Here is a 6227-nt window from a genome sequence, read left to right on the forward strand (position 1 = left end):
ATGCGAAAATAAATAGTGGAAGACTTGGACATCAGTCGGATGAGACCAATACAGGGCTAATTTGGAGCTACTAACCCCTAGGTAGCCTACCCAACGCGCGAACTTTTCTGGGCTAATTTGGAGCTACTAACCCCCAGGCAGCCTACCCAATGCGCAAACTTTTGACTTATAGGACTCTTGTCCCCGTACTAGAGCCAAACCCTAGCCATCATGCAATGTCCCAAGTGGTTCCAAAATAAATAGAAAAGTTTACAACTTATATACATATTGAATAGTACACGAAACTACCTTCATGCACAAGTAGGCTGAAACCACACAACACATGCTCTAAATCCATAATTACTATAGGATGACAATGTCGAATCTTCAGAGCGCGATTCGTTACGCGCTATAATAATATCACATGTCGAATCTTCAGAGCACGATTCGTTACGCGCTATAACAATATAATCCAATATTGAAACATAACTCATAAATCCATTATAAGTCAAAAGTCATGCTTTAAACATACTATCAATGTCAAATACATGAGTTAATCAATAATACAATAGAAACGAAATTTAATCAATAAACTAATTAAATTCCTTAGGTTTCAAATCTCAATCAAATGGCCTCCAATTAATACATGATAAACAATATAGCATGGTCATTACATACACCATATCAAAACTCGATTAGGCAATAAGAACAATAAAGTGGAATTTAATTAAATCATGATAATCAAATCCCTAACTTCTAAAACAACATCAAATGGTTCCAAATTAAAATATGCTAAAACATAAGTCATAGTTATCACAAATATCAGTTAAACACTTAATTAGGCCAATGGAACCCTTAATTAGATTTTAATTAATCATTTTAATTAAAATCTCTAGATTTTCATACTTGTCCAAATGCTCTCAAATTAAAGTATGTTAAACAACATGCCAAGACATAATTTAAAAGCATATCACAAGTCAATTTTATGTTAGATACGGCCATGGGATTAAATCTTTCACAAAAGATAAATCTTAAATAAAATATGCAATTCTTATTCAATTAATCCCAATTTAATATATGTTAACAAACATATTAAAACATGATTTTCTAGCATGCCACAATTCCATTCTAAGTTATACACATCCTTGTGAATTAAATTTCATACAAAGAAATAATTAATACTAATTTTCTAGAATCGATACAAGGCATGAAATTAAGTTGTATAATCATGCTTAACACTCAATACCACACACACAAAAGCCCAGAACATCCCCTACCTCAATTTGAGTTGAAAATCTCAAAAGCCACCAAATGAAAACCGCTCTGAATCCGACGAAACTTCTAGATTTTATCGGGGACTACACCGTGCACATAACCCCCAAGGAAGCCCCATCAAAATCACAACTTGACTTCAAGCCCAAACTCAAAGAATGGTCAGAAATGGGTTCTAATAAGGGTGAAAGAAGCGCATAGTCAACACGAACACTAAACGCAAAGGCCCTTCTATGTTCTGACGAAGGAATGAAGCTCAAAAGAGGAGAGAGAAGGTGGCAGCCTCCCTTGGGCTGCCATGGAAGCTTCAGGTCGTGCAAGAGAGTGGGGAAGATGAAAAAATAAAATATCTCACCCCTCTTTTATAAAAATCTCAAAAAGTGCCCCGAACGGGCCCCGCCGGGTCCGAAAAAGTGAAATTTGTGCAGACGTGCTCAAATGACAAAACTCTGTGAACAAAAAAGATTTAAAATGAGAAAATATGAACAACGAAAGAAATAGCGTCAAAAACTGAGTTCCGAACAGAAAGTTATGCCCCAAACAAGTTTGGCGCTAACTAGGGCCAAAAACCCTGAAACTGGAAAACAATGACCAGAAGGAATTTCTAAGAGTACACGACCCGAAAAAAAGTGAAAATGAATCCCGTACAAGGACCCAGGCTCAAAACACGGCATTTACCAATAACTTTCATTAATTACACAATGGCCCCTCCAAAAAGTGAAAACTGCACTAATGGCCCAGAATGAAAATATCTTCCAAAAATATTTTCTTAAAAACCCCTGAAATAAAATATCTTCAAAAGATATTTATGAAAAACACCCCAAGAAAAGATAATAATTTCAAAGAATTTTGCCTCCATGCCCCTATGGACACCCGGAGCAACCAGAGTACTTTCTTACAAAAGTAAAGATACATATTTCGTGAAAACCACTCAAGATGGAGATATATAAAGTCAAAAACCAACTTCGAACACAAGAAGTGTGGTTACGCTAACAAAGTGTCAAACGGGGAAAAGACAAAATAGGGAAAAGGACGAAAAATGAATAGTGTCGAAAAACGAAAAATGTGGAAACGACTCAGTCCTCAAAGGAAGTTGTCAATCCACAGAAAAGAGTCTCGGAAATCACTCCAGAGCACTTAAGACGACACTAAGCGAAGAGGAACTGAACTCAGAAAGGAAAGACAACGAAAAATATATATATATATATCCGTGAAAATCCGGGTCATTACAAGTTTGCCCAGTTCTCTCTTCTTCCTTCACCAGTTTCATCTCCGGTGGTTTCCATCACTTCCGTCCTCCATTGTCAAGATTTCTACTGATTTAAAATTAGGTTCTAATGTTCCATAAAGGTTTAAAATCATTCCTCAATAATTAACTTCAATTAGAACAAGAAGAATGCAAGGAAACCTTAACACAAGAAACTAACAGTTCATATAAACATACTGTTTAAAACAATTCAGACATGCGAACCAGTTAAATCTTAACATTTATTTACCCCTGGAATTGTATTAGAGATGCAAAGAACACAGGCCAAAGAGATAGAGTTAGTTATAAAACTTGCCTGTGAGATTTGGTTCAAAAATCTCAACGTCTTTCTCCTAAGCTTTTCCGGTAATCCTTTGGTTTTCCCTCTCTGTTCTCTCCCAGATTCCTCTAGACGTCTCGTTGTTCTCAGTATGCCGTGAATAGGGTTCTAAAACCCTAAGCAAACCCCTAATGATGTATTTAAAGGCTTCCTCCAAAACCTAATTCTAAGTGTAATAAGGGACGGCAACCTAATTCGGCTATAACGTGCAAGAAAACAAAACCCTAATCTTAATCCCACGAAATTAATTTATACACGTAAAACATTATAAGAAATCAATTTACGAATAAAGAAAAACAATTTAGATATAATTAAGTCAATTAAAATAAAATAAAATCCAATTAATAAACAATTAAATAAAATAATTAAAAATAAAACAACCAAACAAAACAAGTCATTTAAATAATTCACAATTAAATCAACAAATTCACAATTAAATAAATTTAAAATGCAATTAAACAATTAAATTCCAAAGAACAATTAAATTCCAAAGAAATACACTTATATAATTAAATTAAATTCCAGAACTGTCCTTTAAAATTAGGGGTATTACATCACAGCCCTAAGAGAGGATTTAGCGGCCATAAAGAGGATATATGTCTTCAATGAGGCTTCAAACTTCATCTCCAAGCTCAGCCACCTCTTCTTCCCCAATCTTTGAGAGCAAACCCTAGAGAGAGAAAGTATAAATAAGTCCCAAGAGCTCACCGAAATCCAACCTCTTTTACAAAATGGTTTGTAATTGCCTTTTATAGATAACCATTGGGCTCCAAAAGAGGTCATAACTTGTACACAAGGTTAGCCAATTGATTGCACCCTGAGCTGGTTTAAAGAAGGCTAAAGATCTAAAGTTCGCAGCTAACTGGCTAGAGCTTGATTCATCGGATCAAGTGTCTGATCGATCGGATTCCGAACAGTGCCATAATGCAATTCGATTGATCGGATTGCCCTGAATCCTACCCCAAACTTGCCTTTCTTTGTTCCATCCTACTGCATTCTTCAAAAGAACCTTTAAGCACTGGATTTAGCTTGGATTGGCCTTAAGTATCTGAAAATGGGGAATAAAGCAAAGTAAAACTGAAATGGAGAAATAAAGATAGATCAAGGTACTAACGTATGTAAGGATAAGGGCTGAAATGTGCATATTTCAGCACTTATTAATAACATTGAACACCCAATTAGGAATAAAAAAGAGATGTTAGAGAAAATGTATTATCTCAACAAACTAATAAGACTTTTTACCAGATATTGAAAAACTCTATTACCATGTTAAAAATAAAGGAATGGAAAAATATTATATTGTATTGAATTAATGAAAATTACATAAAGGTCCTATATATAGGAGAAGGTTTTGGGTAGGTGAGTGATGAACAAGTAACCTATAGATAGTAATATAGTAGGTATAATCATATATGGTAATTTGTGGTATGCAAGAAACCTAGGTGGTAGGTAAATGAGTAAACTTGTAATTTAACAGAAGACATGCTCTATTACCTTGATGAAGCCTCTATGATCATGGTGGATCCACTACAGTCACGAGCTCCTGCTCCAGTACCCATGTCTAGCACTCCTAGCAAGTCTTCATCTTTCACATTTGCATTCTCTGCAACTGACCTTGAGGCAATCATCAATCAAGTTTTGACTAAAATACAAGGTGCATTTTTCCATTCTCTTTTTACCACAATAGGTGAGAATACATATTGGTCTTTTGATTCTGCTTGCTGTAGTCACATGACATCTGATTCCACTGTTCTTACCACTGAAACTTATGCACCTCACTCACCTGTCATTCGTGCAGCCGATGGATCCACCATGAACATTAGTTATACAGGGACTGTTTCTCTCTCCCAATTATTTGTTCCTAATGTGTTTCTTGTCCCAAAACTTTCTCTTAATCTCTTATCAGTTAGTCAATTAACTGAGTTAGGCTTCAACATAACATTTTCTTCTAATAGATGTATTGTATAGGATCCTCGGACTGCAAAATTATTGGGACCGGGCGTAAGGTTGGTTGATTGTTTGAACCCTCATTTCTTCATTTGTCTACTCCCACCATCTCCGCTGCATCTACACAAGCCAATTCCTCTTCTCTTGAATTATAGCACTCCCGCTTAGGTCATGCTTCCTTGCCTCGTGTCAAAACTTTATTCTCTAATGGCTTATTAGGTCAAGTTAAACCTGAGAATTTTGATTGTATTTCATGTCAGCTATGAAAACAACCTGCATTACCTTTTAGTACAAGTGAATCATGTACGTCTGCTCCTTTTGACTTTATTCGTTCTGATGTATAAGGTCCTTTAGTGTCTACTATGGGGGGGATCATAGTATTTTGTGATATTTGCTGATGATTTTTCATGGTTCACATGGATATTTTTTATGAAAAATCATTCTGAGTTACTTGACATATATCGTGATTTTGCAAAAATGATTTTAACTCAATTTTCCAAAAATAATTTTTTTTGTTTCTCACTTATCCTGTCCTAGTACATCACAACAAAATGGTAGAGCTGAACGCAAACTTCAACATATTCTAGACGCAAACTTCTATTCCTGCTCTCTCTCTTTTTTTTTTTTTTTTTTTTTTTTTTGGGGGGGGGGGGGGGGGGGGAGCAGCTCTTACTACTGTATACACTATCAATCGTGTGCCATCACCTTTCTTACATAACCAAACACCATGTGATCGTCTATTTGGTAAACCACCTGACTGCAATCATCTTAGAGTTTTTGGGTGTGCCTGATTTGTTCTTCTCCAACCCCATGAACGCACAAAATTACAACCACATGCGTGACTTTATTGCTTTCTTGGGTATGGAATTAGACAGAAAGGGTATCGGTGTTATGATCCAATCGCTAAATGACTCAGAGTCTCTCGTCATGTAATCTTCTGGAAACACAAAATGTTCCATACACTGTCCAAATTTAATATCTCTGAATATGCATTTCCTATTCCTCCGTTAATATATTCTACAGATCTTTTTCTTGATTCTCACCCTTCAGAATCATCAAAGACAGTCAATCCTCCTTCGATCAAAGACAATCAATCCTCCTTCGATCGAGTCCCAGTCATCTGCCCAATCCGAGGCTTCTTCGAGCGAGTCCCAGTCATCTACCCGATACGAGGTTCCTATCAACACAACTATTTTTTTTTCCTCACCCCCATTCCACTCAGGTAAGAGCTCCACCTACACATCTTAATGATTTCAATTGCTATCATGCCCTTGCAACATTACATGAACCTCACACTTTTCGTGAGGCCTCTTCTTACCCTTTATGGTAGTAAGCAATGAAAAAGGACTTAAATGCACTAACTAAAACTCATACATGGGATCTAGTTGATTTGCCTCCTAGAAAGTCTATAGTAGTAAATGGGTAAACAAGATCAAGACTCAT

The sequence above is a fragment of the Cornus florida genome, unplaced genomic scaffold, assembly GCF_030987335.1.
Source record: "Cornus florida cultivar Cherokee Brave unplaced genomic scaffold, ASM3098733v1 CherokeeBrave_3.0.0_Hap2_Chr11, whole genome shotgun sequence".
Taxonomy (NCBI): domain Eukaryota; kingdom Viridiplantae; phylum Streptophyta; class Magnoliopsida; order Cornales; family Cornaceae; genus Cornus; species Cornus florida.